The sequence below is a fragment of the Herpailurus yagouaroundi genome, unplaced genomic scaffold (assembly GCF_014898765.1).
Source record: "Herpailurus yagouaroundi ecotype Mexico unplaced genomic scaffold, PumYag 161, whole genome shotgun sequence".
NCBI classification, from domain to species: domain Eukaryota; kingdom Metazoa; phylum Chordata; class Mammalia; order Carnivora; family Felidae; genus Herpailurus; species Herpailurus yagouaroundi.
The window spans coordinates 8,197,488-8,223,535 of record NW_024412402.1 but is presented as its reverse complement, the minus strand read 5'-3'; the positions used below and the strand labels follow the sequence as shown (position 1 = coordinate 8,223,535).

At 47.7% G+C, this 26,048-nt stretch overlaps 1 long non-coding RNA gene across 3 annotated transcripts in view; it reads right to left on the bottom strand.

Moving 5' to 3' along the window:
* The window catches only part of LOC121035421 (uncharacterized), a 204,853-nt gene that overhangs the window by 56,461 nt on the left and 122,344 nt on the right, over positions 1-26,048 (bottom strand). The window contains exons 6-8 of one of the 3 annotated variants that reach the window (XR_005792874.1): positions 19,936-19,994; positions 13,851-17,842; positions 10,182-10,425 (exon numbers count right to left, since the gene is read on the bottom strand). The exons of 1 other annotated variant lie outside the window; for it this stretch is intronic. This is a non-coding gene — a long non-coding RNA (uncharacterized LOC121035421). Of the gene's footprint in view, positions 1-10,181; positions 10,426-13,850; positions 17,843-19,935; positions 19,995-21,496; positions 21,789-26,048 lie in introns of those variants that run through there. One more of the 3 variants, XR_005792875.1, reaches the window with a different exon arrangement.

The window sequence follows — 26,048 nt, the reverse complement described above, 5'->3', positions numbered from 1 at the left end:
TCAGGCTCCTGCTTACTGTGCAGTAAGACAAGTCTGCTGCTGTTTCAAATCTCCCAGACTGTCCCCCACTCTCCACGTTGCACAGACCACATTAGAGCTTTCTCGCACACAGGCTGCTCAATCCAAGCCTCAAACAGCTCATGCCAATAAACCGGTTCCCAAGACCCAGGAGGTGCACACTGTGGGAAATCTACACGCTCATAAAGAGACAGCACTGCTAATATGCTTACAGGTCGGGGGTCTTTCTCCCAAAGTCAGATGAGATATTGCCACAGTAAAGGAAAATTGCTCAGACCTATCTTCCAAGCACGGACCAAGGAGGAATCCCCAAGACTTGGCTGACATAGCTCGTAAATATCCCGCATTTCTGTTTGTCCCAACCTCCATCATCTCAAACAACATGTGGGGTTGTCACATTTTAAGAAAATAAATAAAATGAAATTATAGATTTGCTTTTGTGATCCTGATGTGCAGATTACATGTTATTACGTTATGGATCTCACACCCCTCAATGCATTTGCACTATGGTATGATTATTGGATTTTGATGTATTGCCAACATCAGACCCAAATAAATATTTTTCTGTACTAAGTGATGCTGGGAAGGAAGGCACTTCTTAATCATACCAGCTTATTTCGGTGGTTTAGTAAGAAATGAAAGGAAATCAAAATGAAGAAGAATAAAAACACCAAGTCCAGTCTTCCATGGCAAGTCTTGCGCACATCTAGTTCCCTAAACCCTAGAAAAATAAGCAGAGACCAACATGAGGCCTGGAGCCTGCTCTGATTCTTAGTGTGATTCATGCATTCATTCCACAAATGTTTACTCAACACTCACTATGTTCCAGGCACTATTCTGGGTATCAGGGGGTAGGGCAGGCAACAAAGAAAACAGACAAAAATTCCTGCCTTCATAAAGCCTATGTTCTAGTAGAGAGAAAGGAAAAATAACTAAGTAAAATACGCAGCATGTTAGTGGATATGTGCCTCAGAGAAAAACACAAGTGGGGTATGTTTGGTAGCATTAAAAAATTTTTTTTCAATGTTTGTTTACTTTTGAGAGAGAGACAGAGACAGAGCATGAGTGGGGGAGAAGCAGAGAGAGAGGGAGACAAAGAATCTCAAGCAGGCTCCAGGCACTGGGCTGTCAGCACAGAGCTCAACACGAGGCTTGAACCCGCAAACCGTGAGATCATAACCTGAGCTGAAGTCAGACTCTTCACCAACTGAGCCCCCCAGGGGCCCCTATTTGGTAGCATTTTTAATAGGCAATCAGAAATGGCCTTATGTTAAGAGTGACATTGGACAGAAGCCTGGGAGGAAGAGAGGCAGCAAACCCTGGAGAGATCTGGGAGGAAGTGTGTTTCAGCAGGTGCAACAACAAGTGTAGAGACCCTGAGGTAGCAGTGGGCCTGCAATATTCAGAAAACACTAGTCTGGAGCAAGGGTGAGCAAGGGACGGCGAAGGAGAAGGGAGGTCAGAGAGGTAAGGCAGATGGGGTGGCCAAATCGGTAGGGCTTTATAGGCCACTCTAATGACTCTGGACTATTCTACAGTACAGTAATGGACAAAATAAACACTCTCCCTGCTTTTTCAGCGATTATGCTAGGATTGAGAGTACAGAAGTTGGCAACTACATAAAGGGGGAAGTGCCATCGTAAGGGGTGTTTGAGAGGAGAGATGTGCATGTGAGCTACATGCTTCTGGCCCGCCGCTGTCATCTTCACCCAAAATTCTCTCTTCTAAAGCTCTCTGGTTATCTGAGAGCAGCCTGATAACCATAAAGGGACCTGTAGGAGACCATCTCCTTTTGGAGATGGAAAAGTTCAAAAGGAAAGAGGGAGGGAATTCTGTTTCGGACCCTTAAGGCTCTCTAGTAGTGGACCTGCTGATTGTGTTTCACTGCCAAGAAAGGCAAGAAAATGGACTGGGGGAGGGGGTCAAGGTGGGGGAAGGCGGACATCATAATATCACATGGCAAAGCTGAAGGAGCAACCTTTATTGGAGAAAGGCACAAGTCAAAACCAGCAAAAGAAGGCTCGTGGGTCTTGTGGGTCAAGGTGGTGTGGATCAGACTGTGGGGTTGTGCTTCAGTAGAAAGATGCTCCTTCCAGTGTAAGCACAACATTCCAGGAGCAGGATAAACAGGCAAGACCCAGGTGCCAGGCAGCCCGAGTGTAAACGCCAACTGTGTACGGAGTTATCTGAGTGCCAGCTGTTAGCACCTGGAGACCTTTAAAAAGGTGGATTCTGGCTGCTGGGAGAAGAGGGACTCCAGTCTCAGAGAAGATGAGTTAAAGCCCAACCCCTTCTGCTAGAGGAAAGGAGTCCATAGTCTATCCATTACCAGGGGATCTGAGCTTCAGATGACGACCCTGGACAATATGTCTGTCTCTCCCATTGAACTGCAGGTAGATCCTAAGCAAAAATTACTGGGTCAACCATAGTAGAATCCCACAGGGTCATCGAACAGTATGGACAACGTTCTGATGGAAGACACTTTAGGAAGCTCTTGGGTGGTAGAGGGAAATGCAGTGGCCTGAGTGTCACTGGTTACAGAGCCAGAATTGGTTCTTGGAGTTTGAGCAAATCATTTCACATTCTGACCAGCAATCTCTTTGCATGTAAAATAAGGCTTTTCACGCTCTGCTCCTAGAAATTTAAGGGATCCTAGAATGCACAAAGCATGTGGTTGAATTGAATAAGTGAGATCTCAGCCCCTAAGTAGCTAGTGAAGAGAAACAAAATATAGATCAAGTTTATAATTCAGGACCAAGTGTGGTGGGTCTTCCAGAGAGTGAGAGTTCTCTGGAAGACCAGGTGATGGGTCAGTTGTTTCTGGAAGGGGCATTGGCAGCAAAGGGAGAAGGGAGGGTGGGGGCTGCTACTGCCTTAACAGAGAGAATAGCAGAAGCAGGGGTGAGGCCGGAGCATGCAGGGCAAGGACTCCATGGGGTAGGAGGCAGTAGATATAGAGAATGAAAAAAGAGGTTGAGAACAGACGGGAGGGCCATGCATGCCAGGGTAAGGAGGGTCCCCTGAACAGTTACGAGGAGGGGACATTATGTGGAGTCTAGTGCTTTAGGGGGGTCATTCTGGCAAACAGTGGCAGGTGGGGACAACACAAGGAGATGAGTAGCAGATGGTAAACTATTGCTTTAGAGTATAAGAGAGGTAATCGTTGGGAGTGGGGACAGAAGAGGAGGAGTAAAGGAACATGTAAGTGACCGGAAGTGGAATAGTGGTCAAATCAACAGAACTTGACCACTGCCCGAGTGAGCAGGGCAGGAAAAGGCATGCGGAGAGAAAAACTGTGCTCTAAGGTTGAGTTCTGCCTGTAATTGGGAGGGTTGCGGTAGACACAAAGTAAGGAAAAGGTGAGTCCAAACAGACTGAGGCAGAATATGACAATTTTGGTGTTAAGCACATTGACTTTGAGTTGCTAGCAAACCATTGGGAATTTCGTCATCTACTGGCTGTTACTTTATTTTTCTATGCCTCTGTCTCTTTATCTGTTAAATGGGGATGTTATAGGATTTAAAACGTTGTGACAGGAAAATTATACATATACATAAATGTAGATACACTGCACACAATAAATAGCCAACCAGCCATTATTACATTATTACAGCCAACATTATTATTATTATTATTATTATTATCATCATCATCTAGGTGGAAGTGTCCAGCTGAATGATAAAACCGCCAATCTGTTGCTCAGGACCAAAGAATTCTTTGCAAAAGGATTTATCATAGGATTGCTTTAAATAGAAACTCTCTTGGGGCACCTGGGTGGCTCAGTCAGTTAAGCATCCAACATTGGCTCAGGTTACAATCTCACAGTTCGTGAGTTCGAGCCCCGCGTCAGGCTCTGTGCTGACAGCTCAGAGCCTGGAGTCTGCTTCAGATTCTGTGTCTCCCTCTCTCTCTGCCCCTCCCCCACTCATGCTCTGTCTCTTTCTTTCTCAAAAGTAAACATTAAAAAAATTTTTTTTTAATACATAGTAACTTTCTCTGTGCTTTTAAAAGAGCATTTCTCTTTTTTTCCCCATTTTACTTGCAACCTTCCAGTAATCTATTTAATGTGTTAAGTAAGGCACCCCCATAGTTAAAATGAAACCACTTTAATTCCTCAGTTGAAGACACTGAGACAAATTCCCTCTTGAAAAAGTCAGCCTGGGCATAGAAGTCGCCGAAAGAAGGTGTGTCCTTCCCAGGGCTGGTGATTCAGACAGTCGTGGCTTGGGGCAGGGGCTGCGTATGGGAGAAGCAGAGAAAAGCTCTTTCTGGCAAAGAGGAGCTTAAAAGGTCTAGTGCCTGCTAGTGGCGAGGGAGGGAGGAGCAGCCTGTACCCGGGGGCAGTCTGATGGGAGCCCGGCTTCCAAGAAACACCAGCGCTCTAGGTCCCCACTAACCAGACTCAGAAGTCTTGGTCTGCAGACAGCCCCTGGCTTCAGATGGTTCAACTTTTTAAAGTTTATTTATTTATTTATTTTGAGAGAGAGAGAGAGAGAGAGAGAGAGAGAGAGAGAGAGAGAGAGAGAGGGAGGATCCCAGGCAGGCTCTGTGCACAGAGCCTGACACGAGGCTCAAACCCACAAACTGTGATATCGTGACCTGAGCCAAAATCAAGAGTCGGACCCTTAACCAACTGAGCCACCCAGGTGCCTCAAGATGGTTCGACATCATTATGATGGTGTGCAAGTGGTCCACATTCAGTGGAAACCATACTTTGGATTTTGGGGTTTGGTCTTTCCCAGGGCCAGCACTATGCACTCGGATCCTGTCTTGTGATGCTGGACAGAAACAGAGCTCCCAGCCAACCACGCAGTCTCAAGAGCCAACAGCCGATCCATTGACAACCATTCTGCACCCACACAACCATTGTTTTTCACTTTCAGTACAGTATTCAATCAATTACATGAGCTATTCAACACTATTATAAAATAGGCTTCGTGTTGGATGATGCTGCCCAACTGTAGGCTAATGTAAGTGTTCTGGGCACATCCCAGGTGGACAAGACTAAGCTATGCTTAATAGCTTAGGTGTATTAAATGCATTTTCAACTTAATGATATTCTCAACTTACGCGTTTATTGGGGCATAACCCCATTGTAAGTCAACGAAGATCTACACATACGAGCATGAAGTGATCCCTAAAGACACAGGCTTCTTTTTTCACTTCATGCTCTGATAGAGTGTCTGCCTTGTTGTTGCTGTTGTCATTAGCTAACATAGATCCTAATGTGTTCAGCGATACGCAGTTCTAGTTAGAGAAGACTTCCTGGAGGAGGGGGCTCCCTAAAGGAATAGAGGCAGAAAGGAAAGGGACGGGTGAGGGGGGACATTTCTGGCCTTTTCAGGGGGAGAAAGAGCTTGCTCTGGGCAGACACTTTAGTGGCCCTGGACTGCCGGCACCAGAAGCGTTAATGTGGGATGACAGCTTGGCCTGGTGTGGAGGCCCGTGTGCCCCCAGGAAACTCTCCAGGAAATTGCCCTACCCAACAGCTCCAGAATCTACCCCTCTTGCATATTCGGTTGACTTGAAACTTTTTTTTTTTTATTTTTTTTTTCAACGTTTTTTATTTATTTTTGGGACAGAGAGAGACAGAGCATGAACGGGGGAGGGGCAGAGAGAGAGGGAGACACAGAATCGGAAACAGGCTCCAAGCTCCGAGCCATCAGCCCAGAGCCTGACGCGGGGCTCGAACTCCCAGACCGCGAGATCGTGACCTGGCTGAAGTCGGACGCTTAACCGACTGCGCCACCCAGGCGCCCCGAAACTTTTTTTTTTTAAATCAATGTACTCTCAGAGCCAGATAGGCTATAAAATAAATAAATAAATAAATAAATAAATAAATAAATAAATAAAAGGAGTCCAAGGCAAAAGAAGGAACAGATTACTGCCATGTTCCCTGCATCCTCCTCCCAGCTCCCAGCACTTCCAGTCCTGATCCCGCACCAAATGTGGAAGTCTAACAGATCAGGAAGGATTGCACATGTGAGATTTATAGGAAGAGGGTGACAATTTATGCCAGAAAAGTTTCTATTTGAGATGTCTATGATTTATAAGTTTGTTTTTTAAGAAACAAATGTGGAGACCCTTGTAAATAACAGATTTATATATTAACTTTCTGACACAGCATCCTACCTATGAATGAGTGAACAGCATTAAGTTCCCATTTAGAAAACAAGAGCCTAAACCCACTGGATGGAGGTACCTGATTTATCAAAGCCAGCCTGCTCCATTAATCAGAGTCCGGCTCCGGGGTTCGGTGGCCATGTGACTATCCACACTGCTCTGGGGTTTCCTCTTTGGGTGGTATCTCTTGCCTTCATCTTTATTTATTTCCAAAAGAAAAAAGTATTGTAGCCGATTGAACTGACTGATTGATATGCCAGTGCTGTGATTTATGCGGCTGGGCCCAGCTTCCGGGGCTGCCTCTATATCCCGGCTCCGGCTCCGTTCTGATGGAAGGTTGGCCCCTCACCAGAGATTTGCATACGCCATGTTCCGTCCTGTTCACCCTCTAAGCGGCCAGAGCCCTGGCGAATTCCTTTCCTCTTTGGATCTTTCCCCCAGAGGAGAGCCCCAGACTAGCCCTCCAAATATTTAACCCCCAATTAATCCTATAAACGCTGGCTACGAGAAGCCCAGAGTCCTGGAGAATCAGATCTGTCAAGGGCCTGAGGGAACTCTGCATCTCACCAATAAGGACCGCAGCCCAGAGAGGTGGAGAGGCTGTGCAAAGTCACACAGGAGTCAGAGGCGGAAGTGGGAACAACAGGAAATCTGCATTTGTTGATTCTGCACCCAGCCCTCTTTCTACCACACTGTGCTCCACTGGGAAGCCTTTATTTCAGGACCTACGAAGGAAGCTGAGCTCTGTGGTAGTTTCTCCAGGAGCCTGAGGTCTAGGGAGTTGCCAGTGATCAGGGCTCACCTCCTTCTGCCTCCACCGCGACTCCTGGTGACTGGGGGGTCGACAGCAGGATCACCACTGCAGGAGATGCCGCTTTGAGGGGGGACCCCTCCTCTCTGCAGCTCCTGGTTCTACCCCCACCCCCCCTTTAGGTCTTGTTCTAGTGCTAGGTGCCGAGCTAGTGCTAGTCCTTCAGCAAATGATGCTCAGCCCTCTTGTCCTTCCTTATCTGCCCCTTCCCTAATCTGCTGCCGCACTTGTATGTACCCCTCACCGGGCTACTTAATCACAGACTGTCGCACAGAGTATCTGTCCGCTATTAAGCACTTAATCATATGCCACCTTGGGATATCTTCTGTACTGTTAGCGTGGCATGCGCTGTGTTCACCAAATAACCTCACGTCAGGCTGCGCCCCCAGACACTCTTGGGCGGGGGCCACGTAACTGGTTCTGACCAATGGACTGGCCAAAGCAGCTGGCACACCTCCTCCACCTCTGTCTGCCTCTGCTGCGGTGGCCTTGGAGACCATGGGCTCCAGCAGGTGCAGCTACTGAATGGGGCAGGGTTGCCTGGTCTGCCTCTGCCTTTGCACGGACAGTCACATTTATTGTGCAAAGGCATAGAGATTGGGGATAGATTTGTTACTGTGGCGTGTCCCTTCCCCTATATCGATAAAGTTAGTTACTGCTGCTAATCTCAGGCGTGCCACTAATTGGCGAATAGTCATTTTCCCACTCCTGGGCCTCAATGTATTCATTTTTAAAAAGAGGCCATTAGACTGTAAGATACAAATAATAACTACTATATATTTTATACTCGCTGTATCCGAGGCAATGTGCTAAGTGGTTTCTAAACATGAATGCCCTGACTCTGATAACTACTCTATGAGATAGATCTCATTATATCCTTAGAATGAGGAATCTGAGTTGTGGGAGTGGGGGGGGGGGGCAAGGCCGGGGGTGTTAAGCAAGCCTTCCAAGGTCACATAACTACTAATGGAATTCGAACACAGGCAACCTGACCCCAGTGTCCCATGTTCTTACTGCTGTGTTTTATGACCACCCCAAATCCATCAGGCACAACCTTCAAAGATATCCCTATTGATTTCTAACTGTCTGCTCGTATGCCTATCTTCCAAATCAAAGTGTAAGTCATTTGAGAATAGAAGGGATGGGACGCTGGTGCCCATAAATTTCCCCTTCTCCCGGGCTCCAAAGCCTAGGACAGGGTGAGCATAGAGTAGATGTTTCATTAATCCTGCTTGAATTAAATGGTACAACTCTGAAGTCAAGTCAGATAAATGTACCTCCTGTTTGGCCAATCTGACTCAAACAGTGTGAGTGCATGAGTCCTAAGACAACGAAAACCCACAGCCACTCAGCCTAATGATTTGATATGTGTCCTTCATTCCTTTGGCAAACGGGCACCATGCAAGCTGCTGGGAAAAAAATCCCCTGCAAGGCACAGCCTCTGCTCCGGGGAAATTATGGTCCCTCCAGTGAGGGAGCTTCAAGACACTAAAGTGAAGGGTACAGAGGATGACTGTTACCCAAGTTCTATGCAGGAGTATTGCCGTGTACAACTAGTTGTGTGCTAGCGAATGTTGAGCAACTTGTCCTCTGGGGGGAAAAGGCTGCTCCTCATTGGCAGTGTTTGCCAATTTCCGTGGTGTAAATACTTGTCCCGTGGCTGACCACAAACTACCAACGTGATATCACGGAACCCTGAGTTGGAAGAGGGACGCGTGCATGGTGGGCTCTGAGAAGCCCGTGGGAACACACTGTAGCACCCACTGCATACAGCACACGATGGGTTGTTCCTCACCTCTGCCTTGAGACACCTATCAGAGAACCCCTGGAATACAGATGAGCTCTAGGAACAGTCTCAGGGCTGAGGGATATTGGACACTAAGGGATACATGAAATGTCCTCAGGTTTTTGAAGGCAGAGAGAGAGAACAGATTCTCATCTGTCTAGGCCGGTTTATGTCCAGGCCTGCCTGCAGGCACAGGGATGGACCAGGTGACCTCCAAATGTCACACTCAGCCTAAGGATTCTGTGATGCAGGCAGAATTTGCTCCTAGCTTTCGTCTGCCACAAGGGACGTGTCAGGCTTTCTGTGGACCGGAGTCAACAGTACCAGTGCACCCAGTAGAATGCCATCAGCAAACATCCTCTGCAAAGTTGCTGACCTAGTATTGAACAGGTTAATTGCGGCCAGTGGGAGGCTCAGCCACCAGGAGGATTTCTAAGACTCCGGAGTCCACAGCTCTGGAGAATGCGGACGTACAAATGACAGCTTCTAGCTCTTTAGGAGGGCAAATTGGCCTGCCAGTAATGGGGCCCTCTCCCAAGGGTGCTCAGACCCTGGGAGCCCCTCCCCACCAGTCCAGCCCTGGCTCCCTTGCCCTGCATGGTTGCCCCCGCCCAGCCCTGGCTCCCCTGTCTGGCACACCGTCCCTTCCTGCATATTCATCATTCTCGGGGCTCACGGCCGTGGTCTGGAGCCTCTCATGGGAGTTTGCAGATAATGTCACAGGCTCCTGGAGCCTCACGGGGAGGGCAGGGAGTAGCCTGCCAAGGAGGAGGGAGGGTGTGCATGGGATCTATTCATTTCCCATACACAGGAAGCTTCGGAGAGAAGGCAGACAAACTGTCTCCGAGACTAGCTCCCTCTCCCAGGGACCACTTCCCCTACCGGGACAGGCAGGCTGCCAAGGAAGGGCTCTGGTGAGGCCTGCATCTGAAGACTGAGCCTATTTCTAGAAACAATCTAGAAGGGCCCAGGGTCTACTCCCATTTCTAAGGGGTACAGCTCCTATAGTCAGGGCTAATCGTTCCGAGGTATCCGAGAAGCAAAGAGGTGGGCTAATTTTCCTCGGGTCCAACCTCAGGCACAGGATAAAGAACAGAACCCTGTGAGACTGCTTGGCAAGCATCATCACCACACCGGGCAGATGGAGAATGAGACGCTCAAGTTCACTGGCAAGTTACTCGTGAAGCCAGATTTGGGAATCAGGCACCCGATCCTTGGTTCACTGCTTACACAGGCCCCAGTAAGTAATACAAATGATGATCCACCAGAAGCTCAGTCTTTCATGGAAGAGCCTGTGGATGAATTCAGTAGCAGAGGAAAGGTAGTCTCAGCAGTTGTCTGGCCTCCCCTCTGATTCTCCTCCCCCCCCCCCATTAAAATTAGCACACCACAGAGTCAACCTGGCTTTCTAAGGGCCACTTGCTTTTCCCCTAACCCCCTTTCCCCTGCCTGACCTCTCCATCTCTTCCAGACGCCTTAGTTCTATCGTGTACTTGTCCACCTGTCATTGGTCGATCCATCCATCCATTCTTCCCTCGCCCATCCATAAACCCACCCATTTACTTAACTATTATATATTGAAAACTTATTGTGTGCCAGGAACTCTGTTGGGAAGTCAGGACACTTTACTTCTAGCTGTGTAGCCTTGAACACATTGCTTAACCACCCAAAGCCTTGGTTTCCCTATCTGTAAAATGGGAATAATAAAACTCTGTATTTAGGGTTTGCTGCATAGTAAATAAAATACATATGCATAAAACAGTACAGCACTTGAAGATTACCAGGTACTCAGTAGCCTATCCTTACATGCTATGGAAGAGAACAAGGTCAATGTGATGGGGATCTTGACCTTAGGGAGCCTGGAGTCAAACTCCCATCTGATTGTCCGGCAGATCTCCGGACAGTCCTCTTCTGTCTTCCTTCCCCTATTCCCTTGGCTGTGGTGACTTTCTAAATGTCAGATCTTCAAAGAACTCCTTTCTGAACCCTCCCAATTTGGTCCCCATAACATTTTCTCCTTCTATAGTGTCATTCCCCTCAAACTCTCTGTTACCTAGGACCTTATCTCATCACCGTGTGCCTGTTTATAAACCCTTTGATGGGCAGAACTGTGATGATATTCTGTATTCTGTATCCCCACAATGCCCAGCACAGTCACCTGTACAGAAATACTTGCTAATTCAACCAAGCTGCTGCCCCCACCAGCCCTATTCCCGCTCAATCTCACTTCCAATGTCAAGGTTGTTGATTTTATTACCAGGAAATTATCTGCATATTCCTACCTGCTTTGCTTACCCTGCTTTATATCTCAGATTTAGAGGTAAGTTAGACTTTAGACTGGCTTTTAAATATCCCCAGCTGATTCTACTACTGCAGCTGATGCCTGTAACATTTATTTATAACTTTGCAAAATTGGCCAGTGGTTAAGATATATAAACCCGAAGGGGACTCGTGCATTTCCAATACATTAAGGTACATTTAAAACATGCTGTGTCTTACCAGGGGCTTTAAGATACACATTACCGCGGGAGCTAGAAGGACGGGAGCAGAGTAATTGGCTAATGAGAATTCTGAACAGTGACTGGAAATATGGCAGAACTGCCCTTTGAGAACTGTGCTCACACCTATTAATGAACTTTATCCACGGCTCTAAAACACAGCTCTGTGTTTCAAACACAAGCCCAGGAGGCTCTGCGGCTCGGATGCTGTTGCGTTAATTCACACCTAGTTATGGTGACTGGCACCAGCCTTCAACACTGGTCAGAAGAAAACGCCGCGAAGTCCTAGGATAATTACTAAGTCTGGATTTATTTTATACCAGGTGCCAGGTGTTGATATGCAAGGACATGTTTTTCTAACTCTAAGTATGTGCGGTACTAGGAAGAGGGGGGGATGAGTATGCTTGCATGTTCCCAGTCATGTGGGGACCATGGGACTGCATACATATACATATCCTGCCATGTAGGAAGGACTACGACATAGCCAATAGAGGAATGATGTGGGAGATCCAGTGACTTGCAGTCTTGGACAGGAGTCTGGATTCCAGGTAGGGTCTCCCATGGTTCATGGCCCTGCAGTGAATATTGACCCGGTTGAGGAATAGTTCAAGTCTAAGCCAGCAGAGACTGTAGGGTTGGTGAACTGTTGGCTTTGTGTCCAAGACAACAGCCATTCTTTTCATAATGGGAGAGGGAAAAATATAGCTTCCCACTGAGCCTGTGTATGATGTTTATCTTGAGTAGGAAGGTCGAGGTTGATTGCCAAGAGGCAACTGCCTTCTTTGGAGCTGTTTATTTAGCTTGCAATGACTTTTGAAAATGCCCTCCTACCATCTTTAAATACTCTCCTCCATGGGTGGGCTCCCAACAGCCACGTTTGTACATCTGCCCAGCCCTTTGGTCACAGATTGATGGACTGGGGAGGGTAGTCAGGCCAATTTGCTCAACCGATTTCCCTTGTTGTAACTCTGACCCTTCTGCTGACGACCCCCAAATCTGTATCTCCAACCCATCTCTTTCCCTCCAAGTTCAGACCTGTATGGCCAGCGGTCCACTGGACAGAGATCTGCCTGAATGCCCCACAAACCACTCAGGCAACAATGTCAAACGTAGCTTACCCTTTTCCATTCGTTCCTAGACCCAGACACCCAATTCTTCTGACTTTACCTCCCAAACACTTTTTAACTCATCCCCTCCTTTTCCAACTCTGGTTTAGGCTCTTGGCCTGAACTCCTCCTGGCTGACCCCCCCCTGCCTCCTGCCTGGAATCCCTCGAACCTGTCTTCCACACGAATTGAAGCACAATCTGATCTGAAATACACAGTGGCTTCTCCCTAAGAGTTTGTAACCTGAGAATTAGAATGCATTCCCCTCCTCAGTGTCTCCCTAGCGTTTACCACCCCGCTTTCAGGCTGTAGCCCACTTCTCCATCTCCATTCCCTGCTTTGTGACTGGCATTCCGGTAACCTGGGACCACCTGTATTTCCGTGAAGCTCTAGGCCTTCCAGATTCTGTCTCCCTGTCCTCTCTTCTCCCCTTCCATATTTGATGTATTCCATCTCAGCCTTTAAGACCTCTCTCAGCGACGACTTCCTGGAAGGCTTGTATGACTCCCAGTCCCCCGAGGCTGGTTAGGGCCCCCTTTTCTATGCTCCTATGACAACTTGGCCGTATTTCTATCACTGCACTACACACATTGTAATATAATGCTTTTTTTTTAGGCTTGTCTGACCCAATAGACTGTCAGTAACTTGGGAATAGAGACAGCATATATTTCTTTCCTCTTAGTGTCCTCAACCCTTGATAAATATTTTAGAGTGAGTATATGAATAAGTGAATGAATGATGTGGATGCATGTCAAGGATTGTGCCATAGGTGTAAGAGGGGAGAAGGAGCGTATGTCAATGAGCCATTGTGTTCCCTGAATCTTGACTTGTATGCTTGAAAGAATAAGGAGGAGACGATGTTCTTGAAACTCACTCTCTCTGACAATCCTGACCATGTAAGCCTATAAGGAATAGTCATTCTGGGCATGGTGCTCATCAGGTAGGGAGTTTCCTGTCTATGTCATGCTGCAGGGAGCCAGGAAAGTGGAAGCAGGAGTAGTCCAGGAATAAGAGAACACCAGTTCCACTGTTCATTCTGCCATGTGCCCCTTGACAACTTAATTGACCCCTCTGAGTCTCGATCTCCTCATTTGAAAGTAGAGTAATAATTCCTGCCACTCAGGATCCGTTTTGATGATTGAGCTGATGGGTGTGAAACCCTCAGAACAGTACTCAGTAAATATTCAACAGATGGCACATTATGAATTTACTGTGACATCAACTTTAAAAATCACTGACTCTTGGGGTGCCTGGGTGGCTCTGTCAGGAAAGCGTCTGACTCTTGATTTTGGCTCGGGTCATGATCTCACCATTCATGAGTTTGAGCTCTGCTTCGGGCTCTGTGCTGATAGCACGAAGCCTGCCTGGGATTCTCTCTCTCTCCCTCGTTCTCTGCCCCTCCCTGACTCGTTCACTCTCTCCCTTTCTCTCTCTCTCCCAAAAGTAAATAAACATTAAAAATTGTTTTTTAGTCGAAAAAAAAAATCACCAGCTCTTCCGTCCATTACCTGCATGCCATTAGATCAGGGTTTCTCCAGTTCCAGGCTGTCAATACTTTTGGCCAGATCATTGTCTTGGGGGGCTGTCTTGTGCATTACAAGATGTTTAACAGCATCTCTGGCCTCTACCCACTAGATGCCAGTAGCACGGCATCTCCCCTGCCACCCAGGAGTTAAAATATCTCAGAACATTTCCACGTATTCCCTGGGGGGCAGAACCACCTTTTCTTAAGAAACACCGCTCTAAAGAGGGAAGTGACCTCTATTGCTCTGACTTTTTCATCTGTAAAATGGGGAGTATTTTCACGACACTTGAAAGTGTTACTTGAATCAGGTGTGATAATGGTTCTGCAATTGTTTTGAAAACTTCAAAGTGCTTTTCAAATATAAAATAAGTGTTTTGACAGATATCATCCACTTGAGTACTTACAGAAAAGCCAGCATATCCTCAAGCTACCAACCCTCCCCCAAGTTGCCCAAGAACCTCTGTGAAATGGAGTCCCCTGGGGCCAATTCTGTCCCCAGATGTTGAGTGGAGGACTGGAAGGTGAGCTCTCTCCACCAGCCTTGTCATGTTGGTAGCTGAAGACTAGTCTAACCCACCCCTGTGGGCGTGAGGTCACAATGGGACCTGCTGAGCTGCAAGGTAATATTCTAGAATTCTCCCTAAAACTCAGGTGGCTATTGAGCCTGGTAGATTTGGAGGTCTGACCATTTCTTGCTGCCTATAGACAAGTTTCCATATCCAACACTGCCATTGCTACTGCTTAAAGTTTGCACTGGCAATAAAAGTGAGTGATAATTTTAACCCCAACTAAGTTAAGATGACATGAAGGGGACCACAAGCAGCCAAAACCTCATGGGGTGTAACAAGGATCTGATGAGTTCAATGTTCAAGTCCTATTGCCACAGCGGCACTGGTGAGATTTTTTTTCTGGCCGGAAGTTTGTGAACCTAGAATGTGGGTGGGAAGAGAATGGAGCGAATATTTGGCACAAATGATGCTCCAAAATTTACCTTTTATCTCCCCTTTTTTCAAAGCTTATCCCTAAAGAGATACTGGAAAACAGAGACAATTAGACAAGTACCCTGAGTGATGTCACATCGTAAACCACCTTCCAAAGGGCTCCCGCCCTAACAGTGATCTCTCTTCATTTCTCAGATGCCGGTCCTCATTCCCAGCGTACATTGCCAGGCAAGTGTAGCTGCTGGCCCACTCCAGAAACCCAGCAGTTTGGGGTCAAGCCCAGATCACTAGCTCTGGTTGCCCTTGATCCCTGGGATATTCCCGCCTAATGCTTCTGGCATCCCTCCCTTCAGATAGACTTTGCACAGGACCACGGGTACACCTTGAGATTGTCCCCACTCTAGACCTTAGAGGGTGTGGGGTCTCTATCTATCCCTTCTTCTTCAGAAGGCCCTGGACTCTTATAAAGCTTGGTCCAGCCCCTCTAAAGGGACCAGAATATGCAGTCTGTGGGACAGTCAGCCTTTCTCAACCCACAGAAAGATGTGACATACGCTCCCTGAACAATTTTTTTGTTTTGTTTTATATTGTTGCCTAATGAAGAGGAATCATGCAGATAATTCCACCTGTAATAAAAATCTGCTCCCTGTGACTTTATGGATTAGTAAACTTCGAAGCAGCTCACATAATTTTTAAACTCTTTCCTCCTATAAGGGGGTATCACAGTTAGCTCGAGGATGGGCGTCATTAAGCACGGAAGGAAAGGGCTCTTGGCCAAGCAGACAACCTCCTTGGGCCTCAGTTTCCCTGTCTATAAAGTAAGGAGAACAATCCCAAGGCTGTTGTTCGCCGTGGCGGGCAGGGAGGATAGAAGGAAGGTGGCCCAATTGAGTAGAACCAGGAAAATGTCTGCCATAAAGCAAGGCCACCTGGCCTATAAAAGCATTCTGGAGGGCTCTGGGTGCAGATGCAAAGACAGGAAACTGCGAGACAGGGAATTGGTAGCAACAACTCCAGGTAACTCGGCTTTTTAATTAGAGAAGCCTTCAGCCGGCAGCAGAATTGCTTCCGCCCCGCAAACCAGAGACCTGAATCGCAGCAGTGCAACATCCAGCGTTTGCACTTGGTAGTAACAGGGGTACAGTAAGGCCTCCCTGCTCCGTGCCGCATCATCCATTAGAAAACAAAAAAGGTACAGTAAGTGCCACTGAGCTCCTCCATTAATTGCTAAGTAAGGGGAAAAAAAGAGAAGAATAAAGTGCTTTTACCTGCTCGGCTGGATAATTAAAAGCTGCCTGAAGCACTGCTAACCTTTTTCATTATGGCAGTGTTCATTATAAAGCCAGAAAGAATTAACTACACTGCATTATCAGATATCGAAAAATATTAATAGCAAAAGTGAGAAAGGGAAAGGAGGAATTTTGGGCGAGTTAATTAAACCACACGTCCTCAATGACTTATTAAGTGACTGGTCGAGCTTCCTGGAGCTCGGTGAGTCCCAGAGAGCATGCGATGTGTTTCTACTCCTCAGGAAATGAGTTTCCAGCCCCGTGGACTTGTATTATTTTTTCCTTCCTCTATTGCAAAATTCTTGTTTCTGTCTCTCTTCGCAAATACTGCCGAGTGAGTCAAGTCCTGGATTGGGACCATCTTAGCGCCAATAGAGTGGGAGCTGGTTGAGAGCCCTTGAAGGTCACTGCTGTGGGGACCACTGTGGGAACGAGACCACTGTGTTGTTCAGCAAAAGCCTTACAGTTCTTCTGTAACGGAGCAGGTGAGAACATCTTATAATGAGGTCCCTTTGCTGCTTCTGTAACCCAAGCCCGTGAATGAATCCAAGAAGGGCTCACCTTGCCTATCAAATTCCCTTCTACAGGGTCTGGTACTACAGCCTGGCACAGGGCATTGAGGGGGGATGTGCCCTTGGGGCCTCAAGAGCTGTTTGGAGTAAGTTATCCACGCTCCATCCATAGAGCAGAACACGGTCAGAGCCCAGCTGCAGCAGGAAGGCCAGCTGAGCGAGGACTGTCATACTCGCAAATCTTTGGTGAATTAAGATGACATCCTCTGCAATACTCTTAAGTGCTTAGTCCAAAAAGGCACACGTACGGCACTGTCCTACATGGCATAACAGGATGGGGGTGAAGATAGTAACGGGGGAGAGTGGGGAGGAGACGAGGAACATCTTCCATGGTGGAAGGAACCAGGGAGGGAATGAAAGCATTTTCATTTAGCAAAAAGCAAAATTGATGATGAAGAAAATGTAATATTGATTTCTTTCTTCTTCCTGCTGGCACTGAAACTTTAAATGAAGTCATAGAGCGACTGAGACTCCCACTTTGATTGGTTGTACTTTGACCTAATCTCATTTTAAGAGTCTAGTTTGCATGATTGTTGGTGACACGCAAGAGGTTTCTCTTTAAGCAGGGTAAGGTTATCGTTTCTCCAACATGACATTATGACAATCAGACGCTGTTCTGGGGAGCTCCGAGCCTGTCCTTGCTGATGGGTTTCTTCCCTAGGTGGTACGTTGGCCCCCATGGCAGCTTTTCTCAGAAACTCAATGAGCACTTGCCCAAAGAAGAGCTTTCCAGAAAATGGGTGTAAGTGATGGTTTATCCAGCTGCAGCCTACATGGAGGTAGTGGGGACAGGAAAGCTTTGGCTAGTATGTGAATGAATGTCAAAATAGCTATAGGGGCAGAGTCAGGAGGTTGAGCACAATGGATGAAGTCATTGAAATGGACCCAGTGGTCATGTGTCTTCCTGACCATGATGAAAAGCCATGTTTGCACAGGTACCTTCTTGCATTTTGTCAGCCTGCACAGAAGTATGTGGAGCGGCCTATGGGGGCTTGGCTGTCCCGGCAGCAGGACCTTCTCCCTGTTAAGTGAGCTTTGCATGTAAAACATTTAGAACAGTGCCTGGCACTTAGTAAGCACTCAATAAATGTTATTGATTCTTCAGCATCCTGCATCTTTATCTGGAACTTTTCATGAGCTTCCTTTATCTTGAAATGCCTTGAAAGGAGAAATCTAGAGATAACATAGAAAAGGGTATGAACATCGAATTTTGAACAACTCTTTAGAGGTGGATTGCCCCCTGGAATGGCAATGGCATGCCCACCCCCCCTCCCCGCCCAGCCCCGTGATTGGAAAAAATTGTAACTTTCTCGTTTTTCACCCTGTCCTTCTGGGGGTGCGGTCTGGGGTAGGGAGAGATTAGAGTCAGTCTTTTACGAATTCCCAGAGTTGAGACTAAAATTGAAGTGGGCCACCCATGACCTCCAGCATTCAAGCCTCGAGTGTTTGCTGACCGCTCTGCCTCTCTCTTCAGAATGCACTTAAAGGGTGGGCTTCTTTGGCCAGGGGGAATACCTCTGCTTGGGACCATATAAGATATATAAGAAGGGGTGCCTGGGTGGCTCAGTCGGTTGGGCGTCCGACTTCAGCTCAGGTCATGATCTCACAGCTTGTGAGTTCGAGCCCCGCATCGGGCTCTGTGCTGACAGCCCAGAGCCAGAGCCTGCTTCAGATTCTGTGTCTCCCTCTCTCTCTGCCCCTCCCCCACTCACACTCTGTCTCTCTTTCCTTCAAAAATAAATAAACATTTAAAAATTTTTTTTAAAGAAATATAAGAAAACCCTTTGGACCTTGGTGACTGGGAGCTTGGAGAGAAGGAAGAAAGAGGTTGCCCTTGGGTCCTTTTGCATTAGGCCAGGCTTCCAAATATATCACACACATTCCCACCTCTTTCTCTTGGCTCAGCCTGCAACACTTCACTCATCCCTCCCAGTATTCTTCCTCCTTGGACCATCTTCCAGGTCTCCCGTGTGAGGTCCACTACCCCAGGTCTTCTTCAAGCAGATCCAGTCCTGGTGACTCCTCTTAGCTTCCATAGTGTTATCTGAACTTCTCATGTTCACCAGCCTGGAATGTTTGGCCTATCGGTTTCTCCATTCTAGAGAATCTGATGGCATCGTGCTCTCAATCTCTTTTCTGTTCTGTGGGACTCTGGAATGAATGGTCGTTCAAAGTGCCCCTCTTGTTGGGTCCACAGAGCTCCATTGGTTTTTGGTTCGTGTCTGTATTATAGTAAGTATTTTATAGCATTTCAGTGAGATGCCCGTGTTATTGTCCATTCTATTTGGGAGCACTTGGAGGGAAAGCATCATTTATTTATGTTTATATATTTATCATGCCTGGAACAAGCACACTTGGTAGGTGTTTGTTGGGTCAAAATGAATTGAATTGAATAGCACTTATTCTATATCTACCACAGGCTCTAATTTGGCTTTGGGCAAAGGATGGGCACACACCAAATATTTGCTGAGCCTGAATTAACCCCCTTGGCTGTCTCAGCCCCCTCAGCCTCTCCACACTGTGTGATGTTTTATGGCTGTATAGTGAAGAGTTGGTACATGGCTTTCTGGGTCCCCCCGAACTTGCTCGTCTTAAACCTCTGCAGCCACAAAACAGACAGATCTAGATGGCCAATACCCTCCATTTTCCTTTTTATCTCTGTAACTTAATTTATCTCTGTATCCTAGAAAACCACGTAACTATTTAGAAAAAAACTACAGATATGTTTTGAAACCCTAGGTTTCCAGGCTATTCCATATAAGGGACTTTTTCTCAAATGCCTCATAATCCATGTGAAACATGGAAGTAATCCATTTATGCCCCCTTCTAAGCACTGTAGTGTCTGCCACTTAATTTGTGACTTCAGACAAGTAATAACCTCTCTGGGGCTACATCAGTCCGTCTCCAAGGCCCCTTCCTGCTCTAACATCTGTGCTTCTGACGCCTTTTGGAAGGCCCATCGATTAGCTAACTTAGCCATTTTTTTTTTTTAACGTGTGTTTATTTTTAAGAAAGAGAGAGAGACAAAGCACAAGCAGGGGACAGGCAGAGAAAAAGGGAGACACAGAATCCGAAGCAGGCTCCAGGCTCTGAGCTGTCAGCACAGAGCTTCATGCGGGGCTTGAACCCACAAACCGTGAGGTCGTGACCTAAGTCAAAGTCGGACACTCAACCGACTGAGCCACTCAGACACCATTTCTAACCCCTTCTCTCTTGCTCTCTTCCTGCTATTCATGATTTTTTTTTAAAAAAGGACATATACTTACTTCCTTGTGGGTTCTCATACAATCTGAGTAGCCATGGGACCAATTTTGGACAGGGGCTTCTGGGGAAAAAAAAAATTGCTTTCCAAGGGAAAATGGAGAGATACAGCTTATGAAGTCCCTTCTTTCTTCCTGTCTTGAGTGAGAAGCTGCTAGCCATTCCATGGTAATGAGGGGGTGAGTGTGAGGGCAGAAAACCAACACGTCAAGGATAGTGGAGTGCCCAACACCTTGGTGACAGCACAGAGCAGTGGATCAGCCCAGCAAAGGAATCATTAATGCCTTCATGAGTCTAAACTACTATTAGGCAAGAGTTTTGTTGAAATTTTTGCTGAAAAAGATGTTGTCATGAGCATCCCTGACATACACCTTTCTAATTTCCAGGCGAGAGGATTCTTCAGGTCAATTACTTCGTTTCCTTGGGTCCTCCCCATGAGTGTTACTCCACCTTGACCAAACTCACAGGCCCGCCTGCACACGTGTGCACGTGCACGCGATTTGTAGCATGCTTTATGTTGCACAAGTTTCCATGTGCATTACCACATTCGATCCTTCTATCCTGTGAGGGATGTCCTATCATCCCCCTCCCCTGTTTATACACGAGGAAACTTAAAACAGTCCCCCACGGTCTCACTGACTCCAAATACAACATGTTCACGCAACTCACCGACAACCCAGGTCAAAGTTCCACACCCCGCTTCTTCCACAGAGGAAGCTGTTGGCCTTATCCCGCCACCACCCTGGGGCACAGGCCCAGAGTGAGTCTTCAGAACCTTGGAGGACTCGCCAAGGCCCACACAACTCCGTAAGGAGAACCGTGTCAGAGAGGGTGCCTCCCCACCCCTGGAGCTCAGCAGCCCTCAAGGGGGAGGCAGCAGAGACTGTCCCCCAGCTGGGGCCGGAACACAAGTAATTAATAGGTGATCATGGAGCTGGACAAATGCAGACTGACAGCAGACTTACCTATCTTATAGCCTGCGCCTTGGCTAACATTAGTTCTACAGCTAAACCCGGGCTTTGTTGACATGTTGTTCCCTTTCATTAATAAATAACTGCCCGAAACAATTACACTTCAGGAAACTAACCTTATTTTTCTCTTTCCCTCTGAAAGGTACCAAAAATTAAAAGCAAAGATGCTTAAATCAGCTGGAGCGCTCCTGGGCGGGTGTTCCTAAGTGCAATCTGCTTAATGGGAAAGACCTTTCTGGGGAAGGGCAGTCACTCTGCAGCTCCCCCGGAGGGGCCATGGGCAGGTAGAGATAGAATACACGGTTTCTCCATGAGGGCCTGGCCCTCTGCTTATCTCAGGATCCCACTGTCCAACGGACTTAATTTACCTCTCCAGTCTAGCTCTTCCTGGAGCTGCAGGCACATGTCAATCTTCTTTTTTTTTTTTTTTAAACCAATATAATATCATGAAAAGATCGTGACACTTTAAAATCAAGCAGTCCCAAGTTTGAGTCTGAATGCTGCCGCTTATTAACTGTCTGTTTTGCACCACTTATCTGACTGTTCTGATTATTTGTTTGTTGTTGCATAGCAAAATACTCCAAAACCTAGAGGCTTAAAACAACACCCATTTATTACCCTGCAGTTGCTGTGGGTCAGGACTCCACGTGCAGCTGAGCTGGGCCCTGTGTCCAGGGTCTGCCAGGCTACAGTCAGGGTGCTGGCTGGGGCTGCACACCTCTCCCAGCTTCACCCACGGAGGTACGCTCCGGGCTCCAACCTCACTCACTTGGCTGTTGACGAGACGCAGGGCCTCCCGGGCTGTGGGCTGGAGGTGTCCCTCAGTTCCTTGCCACTTAGACCTTTCCATGAGGCAGCTCCCACCGAGGTAGCCGGCTTGCATCAGACTGAGCCAGCAAGAGAACAAGATGAAAGTTAAAGTCTTTAATAACCGAATCTCACAAGTGACATGCCATCACTTCTGCCGTATTCTTTTCATTAGAAACAAATCTCTGGGTTTGGCTCACACCCCAGGGCAGGGGATTGCATAAGGACACGAATGCCAGGAACCAGGATCACTGGCTGCCGGTCTAGCAGCTTCTGAACTGCGTCTTCTGAAGCACGGTTTCCTCATCTATAAGCGAGCTTTATAATAATTCCCTGAGAGGTAGGAGAAAGATTCCGATGAGATGCTATACAGCTTAGGGCCTGGAACAATGCATGAGTGCATAAGGAGGTAACTGTCCTTCCCCTCCTCTGCCTGCCACATCACGCTGATACGCTCAGAGGTTGATATGCAAAGAGGCTTTATGGCTAGTTCCACTCCCAGGAATGAAGCAATATGGATACAGAGAGCAAGTCAGAGGGTTCCAGGGAACAAAACTGATGGTGGGGGGAACATTTGAGCTCTCCGGACAGGGTCAGAGGCTGGCTGTCCCTGAGGCAGAAGGCCGGAGAGATCACTGCTGAGAGGCTGAGCCCTGGGTGATCTTGAGAGGACAACCAGGGGCCAGACCCCAGCAAACGGCCTCAGGAGCCAGGGCCGTCACAGCCCCCATCACAGGCCAACCCCGCCACCCTCCCCAAGGGCTACCGACAGCCCCAGAAACGCTCCCAGAGGGGGTCCATAAATCACAAGATGCCTTCTTCCCCCAAGGTCAGCGGACTGTGGAGCCAGCTCTGAGCATGGATCACTCTCGCTTTCCTTCCCTAATTTCCCACCAGTTCATTAAAGCTTGACCTTCTGGGCTCCTACGGCTACTACGGATGTCCAGCCAGAGAGACCATTATATTTTAAAGGCTGTTAAACTGTCCAATGATATTTTAGCCTCTTTTTTTTTTTTTTATATTTGATAGCAAATCATCAATCACTTGTGTAAACTTCCAAGTAAAAACTAGGGAGAAAAAGATGGAGAATTATATGAAATTACAGTGGAATGAAGCAGTTAGATTTCTCTCTATCAGCCGAGGCGAGGCGAGGTGAGATGGTGGTCAATTATCTTTTTCCACTCACTGATAAATCGCCAGCACCATGGAGGCTGTCAGTGTCTGACTCATGACAAGCAGAGAGGGGGGCACTGGTGTGACCAGAGAGCCGGGGATGCAGGCTAGCATTACAGCCGGTGCTGGGGCTTCTCCAGTGCCGACCTTCACCGGCCGGCCGGGATAGCAGCCCGGGCCCCGACCATGTCCTGGGAGAACCCCTTTCTCTTCTGACCACCGCCCCTACGACCCCCTTCCTCCCCTCATCATGCAGGGGACAGCGGAGACCGCCCCCAGCCTTAACGTGCAGAAGCGTGCTGCTCTCCACTACTGTGTCCCAAACTGACCTTATTATTTTCCTCGCACATTCCTTATCTGAGTTAGTGGTACCATCATTCACCGAAGTGATTTAACTAACAACATCCTCGTCATCCCCGACACCTCCCTTTTGCTGGCCACCCCGCCCGCCGGCGGCCCCCCACCGGTGAATCCATCTCTGCACTTGGTCTATTGTCTACCACAATTATTTGGCAGGCTCACCCCACCTCACATCCCCCTGCTGTCACCAAGGTCCAGGCTCTGTCACTTTTGTTCTAACCTGTTGGAAAAGCCTCTTAATGGGTTTCCACATCTTCAGCGTTTTTATCAAAAGCTCACACTCATACTCACACACGCCTCTGTGCACTCCTGCCGGTCTGTTTTTTAAGGCACGTCCCTGACTGCATGCTGTCACCACTGGCACTTAGGAAGGTCCCTCTTGCTTCAGGAATAGGCTAACACCCCCACCTGGTGTACGATTTCCCACAGTCGTCCTGATGCCCACGGGCCATCCCCAGCCAGGGAAGCCATGGTTTCCGTCCCTGCTCTTTTTTGTGTCCAGGACTGTGTTATCTCCGCCCCTCCGCCAGAGCCCCCTGTCCCTCTAGTTGAACTGGCCAATTTCGACCCAACCTTTACAACCCAGATCAGAAGTCACCTCCTCCAGGAAGTTCCTCCTGACTCCCCTCTTCTCTTGCTTTTATAAAGCAGCGCAAAACACCACCACCACCCCCGCACTGAATTCTGATTTCCTTGAGTAAAGACCTCAGCTCATTGTCTGGCAGCCAGCACCACCCCAGGCTCTGGGGCACAGGGAGTACTTGTTGGCCCATAAGTTGCTGTGAGCTGTAGAGTAACACAAATCCAGGGGCGCCTGGGTGGCTCCGTCAGTTAAGCAGCCGACTTTGACTCAGGTCATGATCTCGCGGTCCGTGAGTTCGAGCCCCCCGTCGGGCTCTGTGCTGACAGCTCAGAGCCTGGAGCCTGTTTCAGATTCTGTGTCTCCCTCTCTCTCTGCCCCTCCCCTGTTCATGCTCTGTCTCTCTCTGTCTCAAAAATAAATAAACGTTAAAAAAAAATTAACAAAAAAAAAAAAAAAAAAAGAGTAAGACAAATCCAGGGGGTGGGGCTCCTAGGTGGCTCCGTCGGTTAAGCATCCAAGTCTTGATTTCGGCTCAAGTCATGGTCTCATGCTTCATGAGTTCGAACCCCACATCAGGCTCTGCAATATCATTGCAGAGCCGGCTTGGGATTCTCTCTCTCTCTCTCTCTCTCTACTCCACCCCCGCTTGCTCACACTCTCTTTCTCTCAAAATTAATAAACTTTTAATTAAAAAAAAAAAAAAAAGACAAACCCAGGGTAGAATATTGTTCTCCCACCTTCTGGCCCTTTGACCTCAGCAAGACTACTGTGCCTTTGAGCTGCAGTCCTTACTGATAATATGAAAGTCATTAACTTAACCCTGTGAGAATAGTATGGAGATGGGAAGTGAGATTTAGAAAGTGATGAATTGTTGGTAGAGTAAGGGCCGGGCAGGAGTTTGGGATGGGAGCTGAGGTTTCTAGGAATAACGCGGGTGAATGTAGGTATGGAGAGGGGGATGGTAGGCAGAAGAGTATAGTGAAGAGCTCAACACATGGCAGGCGTTCAACCTCTACTTTCCCTCGGAAGTCTGACACCTGGAGGAGAGGAGAAAGTAGTAACTATGTCCCTTAAATGCTCGCCACCTCATTTCTCTCAGTTACTACCCGTTTTCTTTTGCTGACTTGGATACCCAGCCACGTGATTAGGGACAAAAACCCCTCTGTTTGATAGCATTGTCCCCAGCAGACTCTAAAACACACACACTGAGGGATCTCATCATCCCCCTAAGTGACTCCAAGCTTGCCTGTCTGGCACCACACTATCTGTACACACAAATACAGCTGGGCAGGCAGGTAGGAGGTGTGCACTCTTGTGAGTCATCCTGTGCCAGCATAGCACCAGGGGACCCTGTCTGTGATGGGGGGGGGGGGGAATGTGGGCTCCTGAGTGACAGTAGCTCATCTTGGACCCCTAGTTCCTGGCTCCAATGCATTTGGCCCTGTCCCCAGGTTGGGAGTTGCTACCTAGGGAGCAGTATGAGGGAGAGCAAAGGCCAGGTAAGAAAGCAGGGCCTGCTGATAAAAGGGTTGGGCTAGACTGGAATGGCCCCATGAGACAAAGGTACTCAGAAAGTTCTAGATGATAGAGAAAAGAGGGAAAACAAGGACACAACCCAGCTACCAGTGGCCCCAGGGACCAGAGGGAAATAGGAGGACCAGGTAATCCTACAAACAGAAAGGTCTTATATGTAACATGAAATATTTGGCCAAGGAACAATCCGAACACAGAAATGGGTGGGCTAGAACAAGGTGGGGTCGATGTTAGCTCAAAGATGCCATGTCCTCCACAACAGTCAGATAAGCCCTGCCTGGTGATGCTTCAGAGGCATTGGTCTGGACAGGAGAAAACAGTGGCACCTTCACCCAGGAGGTAGGTCCTATCCTACACGCACATTTCAATGAGCAGTATGTGTCTGTCCCCTTCACATCTATTACCCACAAACATGAGCAGAACAGCCAGCATGAGAGGCTCCTGACTCCTTCTGGAATAAAGCAGCTAAGTTCTCATGTACCTGGTATGACTGCCCCAGTCACACCCTGTCTACTAACGCCCAGGTAAGCATAGAACCTTAGGACTAGACAATAGCATATATTTCATCTCTTTTAACAGATAAAATAAAGTTTCTAGAAAGATTAAATGAATTCTGAAGCTAATGTGACTAGTCTGTGTAGAGCAAGAACTAGAATTCATTCTTCCAACATCTAATAGAAGGTTTCCTCCA